We start from the raw sequence: 16,043 nt of genomic DNA, 5'->3' as shown, positions 1-16,043 counted from the left end.
TCGGTGCTAGGCAGACCGGGAGGCCAGTATTAGGCCTCCGGTTGCCATTGCAGCCACCGGAACCCCGGCAATTTCATTGCTGGGGCTCCGATGAGCTGCAAACACCTTAAGTGCAGCGATCGCGTTTGAGCGCTGCACTTAAGGGGTTAATGGCGGGGATCGAAGCTAATTTCGGTCCCCGCCGTTACAGTCGGATGTCAGCTGTAAGATACAGCTGAGATCCGACGATGATGGCACCGACTCAGCTTCTGAGCCGGTGCCAAACGTTTGACGTACATGTACGGCATTTTGCGGGAAGTCAATGCTTTCCATGACGTACATGTACGTCAAATGTCGGGAAGGGGTTAACGCTCTTGTCATTTTCACCTCAAAAACATCTCCAGAATCCGCCCTTTTCTTACTGAGGAAACCGCCAAAACTCTCATTGTTGCTCTGATTCACTCTCGTCTTGACTACTGTAACTCATTATTAGTCGATCTTCCCCTCACCAAACTCTCCCCTCTCCAATCGATCCTCAATGCAGCAGCCAGGCACATATTTATGACTAACCGCTACACCAACGCCTCTAATCTGTGCCAGTCACTGCACTGGTTGCCCATCCCCTTCAGAATAAAATTCAAACTTATTACTCTCACCCACAAAGCTCTCCACAGTGCTGCACCTCCTTACATCTCCTCCCTCATCTCTGTCTACCACCCTACTCTGGCTCTACGTTCTGCCAATGACCTTAGATTAAAATCATCCATAATCCGAACCTCCCACTCCCATCTCCAAGATTTTTCTCGTGCTGCACCAGTCCTCTGGAATGCGCTACCCCAGACAATCAGATTAATTCCCAATATCCACAGTTTTAAACGTGCCCTGAAAACATATCTATTTAGACAGGCCTATAACATTCCCTAATCTGACTCCTTTCCATGGCCCTCCTTTTAGATTAGTCATCAGAATAAGATTCCCTCACACTCCTTCTCTTCATGTCCGTCATACACGGATACTGGCTGGTGACCGGCTCATGCAGCTTTATGTTGAATTTGGGCTCCCTTTTGTGTTCTATGTGTTTTAAATGTCCACTCTGACACTTTTCTACCACATTTTGTTTCTTGTATTTCTCCTGTTGCTAGCAGAAACCCGTACACCGTTTGAATGTATCAGTGTACGGATTCTGCTGCCTAGGAGTACGGGTGGGTGGTGGCCCCATCCTGACGTCAGATGTGCACGCCCCCATCGTGACGTCAGGAAGATCTCTCGGCCTATATACTCTACACAGTTCCTGGAAGAGACTGTGTGCACTGGTCTCTGTGATTCTCCCCCTGTCCAGGACACTGTATTCTGAGCTTCTAATTAGCATCAGATAAGACTAGGACTGCTCCGTCCGTCGTCGTCCCCGCAATCACCCTGCCGTCCTGTCTTATCTTCCCTGCACTTGCCAGGGAAAGTGAAAAGAAAAACTCTGAATGCTTTCTTCTGGAGTGTGCAGAGATATTTACATCTCTATATATATGTGTTCTGCTGTGCATAGCTCAGTGCACGCTCACAGTATCGTAGTGATAACTTCAGAGTTCACTGCCCATGAAAGATGCAGACAAATCGTAACATCACACACAGTAAGACACGCCCCTAGACACGCCCGTAGCAACCGGCCAGAATCAGGAAGTGTGAGAAAATAGATGTGGACGGTTTCACAAGAAAAAAAGCTGCAAAAAAGGTACTTTGAAGTGAAAAAAATTGCTAGGAGTAATGTATTCACATAGAGGGACATAATAGCAGTTTAAATATTTATTTTTATTTGCGAAAGTTTAGCTACGCTTTAAAGCCAAGGCTACAGTCCCGATCTAGCCTGAGTTAGAGCAAGTTGAAGTGGGAGCTACATATACTATACAGATATAAACCAACTTTGTAATTTGACTACTGTTAAAATTTAGTTTTATCCATGCAAATTGTGTGTGAAGTTATTGACACTATGTGTCACCCTTCCTGTAAATTTGTTGTCCATCCACTTTTGTCAAGCAAAAACCGATCTCTAGTTACAGGGAAGATGAGATGGACTGCAGGTGTGTCTCTTTACAGCCTGTACTTAGAAATCTATAGAAAGGGGAGGGGGAGCAGGAACAGAGATAGGAGACACACACTGCTGAAGCTGCAGGTAAGAGTTACATGTTTCCCCAGTGCAGGATACTATCTGCGTAATATCCTCAATGATGCTGCAGGTTCTATATAAAGGTGATAGATAGGAGAGCAGGATTCTCCTCTGGTTTGTGTGCAGTAAATAGAAGACATACAAGTTATGCATACAATTTCCAGGCAAGGAAAAATAAAAAAAATGGGGATTCCAAAGCAGCGCTGCCAACTTCCAGAAATTGTGATAAAAGAAGGTAATTTATTAATCATCATGGCGACGCGTTTCAACTCTGGTCCAGCGTCTTCCTTACACCTCTTGCACACGACCGAGTTTGGACCGTGACCGCGGTACAGATGAGTAGAACTCCTGGCATCAGACATTTATGATACTAGGAGTCCCTGCCTCCTCACGGAACTGCTGTTTTGTACTGAACAAAATGATACAGTAAGGAACAGCAGTTCTATGGGGAGGCAGAGACTCCTAGCATCATAAATGTCTAGGGTGCCAGGAGTTCTGTTTATCTGTACCGCGGTTGGGCCGGGAAATCTGTCCGACACTCGGACCATATATATGGTCCGAGTATGGTATATATATATATATATATATATATATATATATATATATATATAACGCTGTCGGGAAAGTGTTCCCGCAAACAGAAGTACAGTTACATCGCGGTGATGGTGCCGGCTCAGAAGCAGAACCCGCACCATCACCGCAGGGGTGACAGCTGTATAGAGCTCAATAGAGAGCGCAGCATCCGAGAGGTTTTTACCCGACCGGCGACCAAGCAACGCAATCGCTGGGTTGCAATGGCAACAGGACGACAAATAATGGCCTCCGTGTCTGCCTTGTACCGAAGTCAATGGGGACCCGCATTTAGCGGGTCCTCATAGGTTTGCTGTCTGTGAATAACGGACAGCTTTAATACACTGCACTACGTATGTAGTGCAGTGTATTAGAGTAGCGATCGGAGCATCAGGCCTTCAAGTCCCTTAGTGGAACAAGTAAAAAAAAAAAAAAAAGTTAAAAAAGCGAACAAAAATCTTGTCAAAAAATAAAAAACACAAAAGTTTCAAGTAAAAAAAAAAAGCCAAACTGCCTTTTTTTCCCATAATTAGTATTTTATTATTGGAAAAGACTTAAAAAAAATTAAATTTATATATATATATATATATATATATATATATATATATATATATATATATATAAGGGTATCGCGCGTCTGTAACGACAAACTATAAAACTATTACGTAATTAAGCCCGCACGGTGAACGACAAAAAAACATTTAAAACAAAGCCAAAATCTTTGTTTTTAGGTCACATCTCCTCCCAATAAAAAAAAAAAAGACATCCCGTCCCGCAAAAAATAATGCCCGACACAGCTTTGTCCACGCAAAAATAAAAACGTTATGGGTCTTAGAATATGGCTACAGAGAAAACAAATTATTTTTTTTAAAAAAACTGATTTTATTGTGCAAAAGCGGCAATACATTAAAAAAAAGGATATAAAATTTGGTATCGCCGTAATCGTATCGACCCGCAGAATAAAGTTAACATGTAATTTATGGCACACGGTGAATGCCGGAAAAAAACAAAAATAAAAAAACTATTCCAGATTTGCTTGTTTTTGGTAATTTCCTATTCCAAAAAATTCAATAAAAAAAGTGATCAAAAAGTCGTATGTGTCCCAAAATCATACCAATAAAATTGACAGCTTTTCTTGCATAAAACAAGAATAAAATAAAATTATGCCACTAGTAATGCGGTGATGAAAAACATCCCGATCTGCAGGCCGGAGGGGAACATTCCTTCAGTTTCAGGGCCATAGTATTTAGGAACTAGGAAGGGACATAGCACATCCGCTGGAAGCGAGAGCGCCCGTATTATACCAGCGCAACACTTTCCCAGCAAAGGAGAAAAATTCCCCAAATTGACAGTGTACCAGACGTCTATGGATAATTGTATTATTTACCCCATTATTAGACCCTCTTATTATGCCCCCACATTATATACTGAAATACCAGTAAAACTCCATACAAAACTACTACCAAGCAAAATCCACACTCCAAATGGTGATCCTTCCCTTCTTAGCCCTACGGTGTGCCCAAGTAAGGCATTACCATACCTGGAAGAACCCGCTTAACGATATATGGGGTAAGATTCTCCAGTGGCACAACATATTGTGCGGTGAATAGGCAGATCAGTGGAAAAATTGCAATTTTCCCTTTGCATCATCCACTGCGTATTAATTTCTGAAAAACACCTGTGGGGTCTAAATTCTCACTACATCCCTTGGTAAATTCCTTTACAGATGTAGTTTCTAAAATAGGTTTTGCGAATGCGACATGGCATCCGTAAAACATTCCAGCAAAATCTATCCTCCAAAAGTCAAATACCACTCCTTTTCTTCTGAACCCTCCCATATATGTAAACAGCCATTTATAACCACATATGGGGTGTTACTATACTCAGGGCTTTTTCTTCTTTATTCCTTGTGAAAAATCAAAAAATGTTGATCTTAAATCTAGATCTTAATAGAAGAAAAAAAAATGTTCTCTTCATTTTCATGGCATAATTCTAATTAATTTAGCAAAAAACCTTTGGGGTCAAAATTCTCACTATATCCCTAGAGGATTCCTCAAGGGGTGTGGTTTCCCAAATGGAGTCACTTTTGGGGTTTTTCCACTAAACTAGTACTACAGGGGCTCAGAAAATGTGTCATGGCGCCCAGAAACCGTTCCAAAAACCAAATGGTGCTCCTTCACTTCTGAGATCTACCATGTATCCAAACAGCAGTTTATGACAACATATGGGGTATTGTTTTACTTGGGAGAAATTACTTTACAAATGCTGCAGTGCTTTTTTTCCCTTTAGTCCTTGTGGAAATGTAAAATTAACTAAACCTACATTTTCTTTGAAAAAATATGGCCTACTTCCAATTATTTCTGCAAAAAACCTGTGGGGTCAAAATGCTCACTATACCCCTAGATAAATTCCTTAAAGGGGTGTAGTTTCCCAAATGGGGTCACTTTTGAGGGGTTTTCACGGTATTGGCACCGCAAGAGCTCTTCAAACCTGCCATGGTGCCAAAAATAAAATTCTAATAAAAAGGAGGCCCAAAATCCACTAGGTGCTCCTTTGCTTCTGAGGCCGGTGCTTTAGTCCATTACCACACTAGGGCCACATGTGGAATATTTCCTAAAACAGCAAAATCTGGGCAATAAGTATGGAGTTGCGTTTCTCTGGTAAAACCTTCTGTGTTACAATTTTTTTTTATTAAAAATGAAATTCTGCAAAAAACAATAAAAATGAAATTGACATTTTACCTTTACATTGCTTTAATTCTTGTGAAATGCCTAAAAGGGTTAAGAAACGCTCTAAATGCGGTTTTGAATACTTTGAGGGGTGCAGTTTTTAAAATGGGGTGACTTGTTGGGGGATTCTAATATATAAGGCCCTGAAAAGCCACTTCACAATTTAACTGGTCAGTGAAAAAATAGCCTTTGCAAATATTCTTGAAAATGTGAGAAATTCCTGCTAAAGTTGTAAGCCTTGTAACATCTGAGAAAAATAAAAGGATGTTCAAAAAAAGATGCCAATCTAAAGTAAACGTATGGGGGATGTTTATTAGCAATTATTTTGTGTGGTATAACTGCCTGTATTACAAGTACATTTAAAATTGAGAAAAATGCTAATTTTTGGATAAATTTTGGTGTTTATCACAATTAAAAGGTGAATGTATCGAGCAAATTTTGCCAGTAACAAAGTCCAATGTTTCACAAGAAAACAATCTCAGAATCGCTTGTATAGGTAAAAGCATTCCAAAGTTATTACCGCAAAGTGAAACATGTCAGATGTGAAAAATGAGGGCTCTGTCAGGAAGGTCAAGAGTGGCCACAGCGGGAAGGGGTTAAAATGGCATCATGTGTGTCAAAAAAAACAAACAAAACAAACCTCTGACTGACAGTTGAGATAATCAATAGAAATAGCAGCTAGAATGACTTGTATCTATTGGTACTCAATTGTCAGGGATTTGTTGTTGTTTTTAAACACACACTCAATTTTAACCCCTTAGTGACCAGCCTATTTTACGCCTTAACCCCTTAATACCGAAGGTATTTTAAACCTTAACCCCTTCAAGACAGCCTGTTTTGGCCTTCAGGACACAGCCAATTTTTTCAAATCTGACATGTTTCCCTTTATGTGGTAATAACTTCGGAATGCTTTTACCTATCCAAGCGATTATGAGATTGTTTTCTCGTGACAGATTGGACTTTATGTTACTGGCAAAATTTGCTCGATACATTAAGTATTTAATTGTGAAAAACACCCAAATTTTGCGAAAAATTGTAAAAAATTAGCATTTTTCTAAATTTATTTTTTATCTGCTTGTAAGACAGATAGTAATACCACACAAAATTGTTGCTAATTAACATCACCCATATGTCTACTTTAGATTGGCATCGTTTTTTCAACGTCCTTTTATTTTTCTATGACATCACAAGGCTTAGAACTTTAGCAGCAATTTCTCACATTTTCAAGAAAATTTCAAAAGGCTATTTTTACAGGGGCCAGTTCAGTTGTGAAGTGGATTTTAGGGCCTTATATATTAGAAACCCTCGATAAGTCACCCCATTTTAAAAACTTAACCCCTCAAAGTATTCAAAACAGCATTTAGAAAGTTTCTCAACCCTTTAGATGTTTCACAGGAATTGAAGAGACTCTGTCACCACATTATAAGTGCCCTATCTCCTACATAAGGAGATGGGCGCTATAATGTAGGTGACAGCAGTGATTTTTATTTAAAAAAACGATCTATTTTCACAACGTTAGGAGCGATTTTGGTTTATGCTAATGAGCTTTCTTAATGCCCAAGTGGGCGTATTTTTACTTTCGACCAAGTGGGCGTTGTACAGAGGAGTGCATGACGCTGACCAATCGGCATCATGCACTCCTCTCCATTCATTTACACTGCACTAGCGATATAGTTATATCACTATGTGCAGCTACATACACAAACCCTAACATTACTACAGTGTCCTGATAATGAATACATATGACCATCCAGCCTGGACGTCATGTGTACTCAGAATCCTGACACTTCTGAATCTTTTTTGTGAGATTCCGGCAAGTGAAACGAAATCTCGTTTAGCTCCGTAATCTCGCGAGATTTCGTTTCACTTGCCGGAATCTCACAAAAAAAGATTCAGAAGTGTCAGGATTCTGAGTACACATGACGTCCAGGCAGGATGGTCATATGTATTCATTATCAGGACACTGTAGTAATGTTAGGGTTTGTGTATGTAGCTGCACATAGTGATATAACTATATCGCTAGTGCAGTGTAAATGAATGGAGAGGAGTGCATGATGCAGATTGGTCAGCGTCATGCACTCCTCTGTACAACGCCCACTTGGTCGAAAGTAAAAATAGGGCACTTATAATGTGGTGACAGAGCCTCTTTAAGGCAAAGTAGATGTGAAATGTTCAAATTTCTTTTTTTTTTCTGCAGAAATTCATTTTATATCTATTTTTTTTGTAACACAGAAAGTTTTACCAGAGAAATGCAACTCAATATCTATTGCCCAGATTCTGCAGTTTTTAGAAATACCCCACATGTGGCCCTAGTGCACTTATTGACTGAAGCACAGGCCTCAGAAGCAAAGGAGCACCTAGAGGATTTTGGGGCCTCCTTTTTATTCGAAAATATTTTAGGCTCCATGTCGGGTCTGAAAGGCTCTTGCGGCACCAAAACAGTGGAAACCCCCCAAAAGTGACCCCATTTTGGAAACTATACCCCTTGAGGAAATTATCTAGGGGTATAGTGAGCATTTTGACACCGCAGGTTTTTTGCAGAAATTATTGGAAGTAGGCTGTGAAAATGAAAATCTACATTCTTTCAAAGAAAATGTAGATTTAGAAAAAAATTTCTCATTTCCACAAGGACTAAAAGGAGAAAATGCACCACTACTTTCGTAAAGCAATTTCTCCCGAGTAAAACAATACCCCACATGAGGTAATAAACGGCTGTTTGGACACACGGCAGAGCTTAGAAGGGAAAGAGCGCCATTTGGCTTTTGGAGCTCAAATTTAGCAGGAATAGTTTGCGGAGACCAAGTAGCATTTGCAAAGCCCCTGAGGGGACAAAACAGTGAAAACACCAAAAAAGTTACTCCATTTAGGAAACTACACCCCTTGAAGAATCCATCTAGGGGTGTAGTGAGCATTTTGAACCCACAGGGGTTTCATAGATTTTATTAGAATTGGGCAGTGAAGATAAAAACAATCCTTTTTTTTCCAATAAGACGTTGCTTTAGCTCAAAATGTTTCATTTTCTCAACAAATAAAGGAATAAAAGAACCCCAACACTTGTAAAGCAACTTCTCCTGTGTACGGCAATACCACATATGTTGTCATAAACTGCTGTTTGGGCACAGAGTAGGGCTCAGAAGGGAAGGAGCGCCATTTGGCTTTTGGAGTACAGATTTTGATGGATTGGTCTCTAGTCGCTATGTCGCATTTGCAAAGTCCCTGTGGGACCAAAACAGTGGAAACCCCCCAGAAGTGACCCCATTTTGGAAACTACACCCCTCAAGGTATTCACCTAGGGGTGTAGTGAGCATATTAACCCCACAGGTGATTGGCAGAAATTGGTGTGCACTCGATGTTGCAGAGTGAAAATGGTTTTTCAATAGATATGCCAATATGTGGCGCCCAGCTTGTGCCACTGGAGACACACACCCCAAAAATTGTTAAAAGGGTTCTCCCGGGTATGGCGATGTCATATATGTGGAAGGAAACTGCTGTTTGGGAACACTGTAGGGTTCAGAAGGGAGGTAGCGCCATTTGGCTTTTGGAGCGTGGATTTTGCTTGTAGTAGTTTTGTTTTGAGTCTTACTGGTGTTTCCGTTTATAATGTGGGGGTACATGTAAGCCGGGCATAGTCAGGTGGTATAGTGGGGTAAAAAAAAACAATAAAATAATCCATAGATGTGTGTTACGCTGTGACGCAATCCTTTCTGCACAGGTCGGTGTCGCACTAATAAACGGTCTTTACTTATTCCCCTTTTGGTCCGCGGTCCGCACTCCGCACCTTTGAAGTTTGGGGAATTTTGATGGGACGTGTTGTCCTGGTATAATACGGGCGTCCTCGCTTCCAGCAGATATGTTTGGGCCCTCCCCTTCCTGGTTCCCTAATTTTAGGGGCCTTGATAATTCGCCACTTGAAACAGAAGAAACGTTCCCCTCGGGCCGGCACAACAGCATATTTTTATTTCCTGGCTTATTGGTGCCTTGACAAATTTTATTTTTTATAGACGTAGTGGTATGAGGGCTGGTTTTTTTTGTGTGACGAGCTGTAGTTTTTATTGGTACCATTTTGGGGTACATGCGACTTTTTGATCACTTGTTATCCTTTTTTTTTGGGGAGGCAAGGTGACCAAAAAACAGCAATTCTGGCATATTTTTTTAGTTCTTTTTATACAGCGTTCACCACGCATTATAAATTACATGTTATCTTTATTCTGCGGGTCAGTACGATTCTGGCGAAACGTAATTTATAGCACTTTTTAGGTTTCACAACTTTTTGCACAATAAAATAACTTTTGTAAAGAGAATGCATTTTTTCTGTCGCCAAGTTGTGAGAGCCATAACGGTTTTAATTTTTTCCTTGACGGAGCTGTATGAGGGCTTATTTTTAGCGAGACGAGTTATAGTTTTTATAGGTACCATTTTTAGGTACATGCGACTTTTTGATCACTTTTTATTTCAATTTTTGGAAGGCAAAGTGACCAAAAAAATAGCAATTATGTCAGTATTTTTTTGTTTTTTCTTTTACGGCGTTCACTGTGCGGAATAAATAACATAATATTTTAGAGTTAAGGTCGTTCCGGTCGCAGCGATACCCAATATGTATGGCTTTATTATTTTTCTCAATAATAAATGACTTGATAAGGGAAAAAGGGCGATTTTGTTTTGTGTTATTATTTGAAACTTTTATTGTATTTTTTACAACTTTTATTTTTACTTTTTTACACTTTTCTTTAGTCCCACTAGGGGACTTGAAGGTCCAACTGTTTGTTTGATGTTCTAATACATTGCACTACCTATGTAGTGCAATGTATTAGAACTGTCAGTGGTTCACTGACAGCAAGCCGATCAGGCTCCGCCTCCGGGCGGGGCCTAATCGGCTAACGTAATGGCAGATAGGAAGCCATTGTTAGGCATCCTGTTGCCATAGTAAGTCGCCAGCCTTGCCATCGTATGGCAGGGCTGTCGATTGCATACAAACCACTTTGATGCAGCGATTGCATTGAATCGCTGCATTGAAGGGGTTAATGGCAGGAATCGGAGCTAGCTCCAGTTCCTGCCGATAGATCGGGGTGTCCGCTGTAACATACAGCGGACACCCACTGCTGATGACGCCAGCTCAGCTTCTGATCCGGAAGCTGAGCCAGCGCCATCTTGCCGATGGTACCGGAAGCCTCCTGGGCCCCGCCGACGACGGGGCATAGGAGGATTCCGTTGCTGGCGGACCGGGAGGTAAGCATTAGCCCTCCGATCGCCTTTGCAGCCACCAGCAACCCAGCGATCACGTTGCTGGGGCGCCGGTGGCTATAAACTCCTCACATGCTGCGATCTCTATTGAAACCAGCATGTGAGGGGTTAATCGGTCGGATCGGAGGCTAGCTCCGGTCCTGCCCGATACCTCAGGGTGCCAGCTGTAACATACAGCTGTCACCCGGCGGTGATGTCGCTGGCTCAGCTCCTGAGCCAGCTCCATCTCCTTCACGTACAGTTACGTGGAGATGCGGGAAAAGGCCATCTCCCATGACTTAACTGTACGTGAAATGGCGTGAAGGGGTTAATGACCGAGCAATTTTTTACGTTTTTCCATCGTCACATTTAAAGAGCTAGAACTTTTATTTTTCAGTCGACATAGCTGTATAAGGACTTTTTTTTTTGCGGGACAATTTGTACTTTTTAATAGCACCATTTTGGGGTATATATCTATTGATTTTTATTTATTTTTTGGTGGGAGTAAAAAAAAAAAAAAAAATGGAAATTTCACCATTCTTTTTTTACGTCTCAATTTACGCCACTTACCGTGTGGTATAAATAACACAATAACTTTATTCAGCGGGTCGTTACAATTGCGGCAATTCCAAATTTATATAGATTTTGTATGTTTTATTAATTTTACACAGTAAAAAAAAATTTTTTTTTTTAATTATTTGTTTTTCGGTCTCTATATTTGAAGAGCCATAACTTATTTTTCCACCGATGCAGCTGTACGAGGGCATTTTTTTTTGTGGGACGTCTTGTAGTTTATTGGTACAATTTTGGAGTACATGCAACTTTTTTACGGTGTTTAACGTGCGGTTAAATATCGTAATTGTTTTATAGTTAGGGTTGTTACGGACGCGGCGATACCAAATGTGTAATTATTTACTTTTTTACATAATAAACTATTTTGTAAGGGGGAAAAAGTAGGTTTTTAATTCTTTTTTACTTGGGACGTTTTATTTTTTTCAAACTATATAAAACCTTAACTTTTTTTTTTTTAGTCCCACCAGGGGACTTTTCTGTGCCATCATTTGATCGCTTTTAGAATACACTGCAATACCCCCGTATTGCATTGTATTATTGCCTGTCAGTATAAAACTGACAGGCATCTGATAGGCCATGCCTCTGGCATGCAATCACTAGAGGCAGACCTGAGGGGCCTTTGTTAGACTCCCGGCTGCCATAGAAACCATTGACACCCCGCAAATGCATCGCGGGATGCCAGTGGGGTGAGAGAGTGAGCACCCTCCCTCGAAAACCACTTAGATGCGGCGCTGGTTATTGAGCGTCGCATCTGAGGGGCTAAATATGACCGGAGACCACTGCTAGTGGTCTCTGATCATTGCCCTGAACCCCGAGGCTGTTCGCAACAGTACAGGCATCAGGAGATCCTCGCTCGATGCGGGAAAAGCTCTTCTGAAGTGCCACAGTAAAAAGGCGGCGCTTCAGAAGAACTAACTCTAACGGCCGCCGTAAAAAGACTATATGGTAGGTGTCTGCCATTTTCCAGTTCACACTAATTGTTTCTGCCGATCGTTCCTATTTTTACAATTGTATTAATTCAATGACAATCTTGTGTTTCATTAGCAATATCCTTCCCGCTACATTGCAACTGTTCTGCCGATATTTTCATTTTAAGTTATGCGTTTCATTTTAACCCCTTAATAACATGCCACGTACATGTACATTATAGCCGTTAGGGGGAAGTTTGGAGCATGCTCATGTACTGAGCCCGCTCCATACTCAGCAGATGACGGCTGTGTAATACAAAATTGAATTGTTTTTTTTTTTTTTAATACAAATAAAAAGAGAATATATAACAGCAGTGGCATTATATTTTGTATACATAAGTTATCAGTATCATTGTACAAAGTAGATAATAGCCAATATTGATTGAGCAAATATTTTCTTAGGAGTTGTGGTTAAGGAGTTAAAACTAACTTGGAGATGTGCATCACCGGACAAAAGTTAAAGTTTGGTTATTGTCAGCGGGCATATGCGTTTATAGAGTAATATCTTCAAGAGATAGATTAATTATAGTGAAATATTGCAGATAAATGCTTTACCCCTTAATGACACATCACGTACATGTATGTGACAGCCGTTAAGGGGAAGTATGGAGCGTGCTCATGGACTGAGCGCACTCCATACTTAGCGGGTGACTGCTGTGTAATACAGCAGACACCTCACTGCAACGGGCGGAATCAAAGACCACTTTGATTCCACCCGTTTAACACCTTAAATGCTGCGACCACGGCATTTAAATACATGATTTTGGCGGTTTTTGTTATGTTTAAATCCGTATTTAATGGCACCATGTCTTTACTGCTGTAATTTGCCTGAGGAAGATGCCGGACTGGTGTTGAAACGCATAGCCAAGATTATTATTAATAAATTACCTTTTATCACAATTTCTGGATGTTAGCAGCGTTAGAATCCCCATTTTAGATTTTTCCCTGCCTGAAAATCGTATGCATATTAAAGAAGATGTAAAATTCACCCACTGGTCGGGAGGGCAGCAGCGGACATCTGAGGGTAAGTTCAAACGCAAACGCAAAATACGTCTCAAATTACGGAGCGTTTTCAGGCGAAAACAGCTCCTGAATTTCAGACGTATTTGCATGTACTCGCGTTTTTCACGGCGTCTTGTACGGACGTAATTGGAGCTGTTTTTCATTGGAGTCAATGAAAACCGGCTCCAAAAACGTCCCAAGAAGTGTCCTGCACTTCTTTGACGCGGGCGTAATTTTACGCGCCGTCTTTTGACAGCGACGCGTAAAATTACACCTCGTCTGAACAGAACATCGTAAGACCCATTGCAAGCAATGGGCAGATGCTTGAGGACGTATTGGAGGTGTCTTTTCAGGCGTAATTCCAGGCGTAAAACGCTTGAATTACATCTGAAAATAGGTCGTGTGCACATACCCTAACTGTCGACATGCACACACACCAGAGTTGTACTTGGACTGTACTACCTAACAAGGTGAAACTTATAGTTCTAACGCTCACCCATGTCTCATCCTACTTCATGTACCGCATGACGTGGCTCCCTATGTTTATTTTTCTCTTTCAGATATGGTAGCAGTTAGGCTCTACCACTAGCTGAGAGAAATTGAGAATTAGAAAGAAAGCCTGCAGTGGGGAAAACTGCAGAATACAAGCCATAAAATGGCCAGATATAGTGTTATTCCTCATGTACACACATGACAGCTTATTCTGAAAAGTCATCTGAAAAGTTAGGTAGACTTTCCTTCTTTGTGAAGAGAAGAGAGGGGCAGAGGGGGACGTGCTTACAGCATGTAGGGAGAAAAGGAGGATCTGTAATCCTTCTCTTATTGATTTAGTTTATCCCAGGGGTAGGGGTAACATACATTTATTCATGATATCAGAGAGCATACGCTCTTTCTAAATCTCACATATGGGGCATCTTTTCTTTTCCGTTTAATCCCTTTGATTCCGCAGTCAATGTTGACCACAACACCTAAATGGTTTTATATGAAAAAAAAAAAAACGTACAAAAAAACAAAGACAAAACAGCAACCTTTTTTTCACCCTTACACAAGGTTTTATTATTGAAAAATATAAAAAGAACTTAAAAAAAAACTTGACTTCTCAAAATAATGCGTCACATTTGTTGTACATGAGGAATAACACTATTTCTGCCCATTATGTGAATTGTATTCTGTATTTTAAGCAGTTTTCCCCTCTGCAGGCACCATCACATGGTGCTTTTCTGTTTTCATTGATACTTTTTACTGCTCTTGCGCAAATGACGTGCGTCACACGGAAGTCCTTCCGTGTGCTGCGCGTGATTTTCACGAACCCATTGACTTCAATGGGTGCGTGATGCTCGAGAAATGCAAAAATATAGGACATGTCGTGCGTTTCACGTAGCGGACATACGCTGGGTGAAAATCACGGACTGTCTTGCACGGACATATACGTTCGTGTAAATAAGCCCTTAGTGTATGAACCCTAACTGCCATCATGTCTCCCATACACTGCACACAGAGAAGAGGATAAACCTGCTCTCCTATTTAGAACTATTACACATATAGAAACAGCAGCAACATGAAGGAGATTACAATGCAGAAATCAGTAGTATAGCTGGGATTCCAGCACTGTGGATTAGATATAACACTTACTAGAAGATGCAGCAGTGTCTGTGAGTCTTCCTCTCGCTTACTCTGCTCCTGCTCCCTCCTCCACTCTTCTATGGAAAGCTGTAATCTAATCCTTCAGTGAGCTAAAAAACAGTCTATTCATGTACGGACGGATTTAGCCGTAAACTCAGAATGAGTGAACAGTCAGGAGAGAGGGGGTGAAAAGGAAAGGAGCCGGAAATGCGAAGATGCATTTTTCCTCTAATAGGATACATTACAAAGTTTCTTATATTCGCTTATACTATTCATTTATGTAAAGTTTTTTTTAAAGCTTAGTTACCATTTAAAGAGAACCTTTTACCTCCCCAAACATGTGCAGCATGTTATAGGAAAGGCTTCACAAAACCTGTCTCACGTAAAATTATTTTTCTAACTTCCTCCGTTATTTACATATCGGTGCCGTTATATTTAGCGCCCGATATGTAAATAGGCCCCTGAACAGTCAATGTGGCGTGGTGACTCCACTCGGACACTGTCCAATCAGCTGCAGACAGTGTCAGGGCGGCTAGCGCTGTGTTCCCTCCCGCGAGAACACACACAGACTTGGTGGTTGTGCTGCAGATAGCGTGGGCGCACGCGTGCACATCGGCGGATGTAAGTAGATCTCCTCCTCGCCGCCTTCTCCTCGTCTCTTCTCATTCCGTGGCGGCGGGAGTGGCGACATTGATGTGCGAGCGAACGGCTGTGCGCGCATACGTGAGGGGGCGCACACGCTATCTGCAGCACAAACACCAAGTCTGTGTGTGTTCTCGCGGGAGGGAACACAGCGCAAGCCGCCCTGGCACTGTCCGCAGCTGATTGGACAGTGTCAGAGCGGAGTCACCATGCCCCCTTGCCTTTTAGTTAGTTAGAAACTCCACATTGACAGTTCAGGGGCTTATTTACATATTGGGCGCTAAATATAACAGCACCGATATGTAAATAACGGAGGGAGTTAGAAAAATAATTTTACGTGAGACAGGGTTTGTGAAGTCTTTCCTATAACATGCTGCACATGTTTGGAGAGGTGAAAGGTTCTCTTTAACCTCCAATAGGGGCAAGGAATTTCAGGGCTTATACCCTAGTTCATGCGTCTCACGTGTTCAAAGAAGAAGATAACTAAAAATACCTTGGAAACGGTCTCATTCAAACCCATATGTATCAGTAATTGATTTCATGCTCAACAAGGCTGAGAAACAATTACAGGCAATTATT

At 41.2% G+C, this 16,043-nt stretch overlaps 1 protein-coding gene and 1 long non-coding RNA gene across 6 annotated transcripts in view; one reads left to right on the top strand and one right to left on the bottom strand.

Annotated features, from left to right (window-relative positions):
- TNS3 (tensin 3) overlaps window positions 1–16,043 on the bottom strand; it is a 509,208-nt gene that overhangs the window by 187,512 nt on the left and 305,653 nt on the right. The gene's annotated exons all lie outside the window — the stretch shown is intronic.
- The window catches only part of LOC142651839 (uncharacterized), a 61,235-nt gene that overhangs the window by 6,703 nt on the left and 38,489 nt on the right, over window positions 1–16,043 (top strand). The gene's annotated exons all lie outside the window — the stretch shown is intronic.

The sequence above is a fragment of the Rhinoderma darwinii genome, chromosome 5, assembly GCF_050947455.1.
Source record: "Rhinoderma darwinii isolate aRhiDar2 chromosome 5, aRhiDar2.hap1, whole genome shotgun sequence".
Classification (NCBI taxonomy): domain Eukaryota; kingdom Metazoa; phylum Chordata; class Amphibia; order Anura; family Rhinodermatidae; genus Rhinoderma; species Rhinoderma darwinii.
The sequence above is the reverse complement of the archived record's forward strand: the minus strand, read 5'-3'. Positions and strand labels throughout refer to the sequence as shown.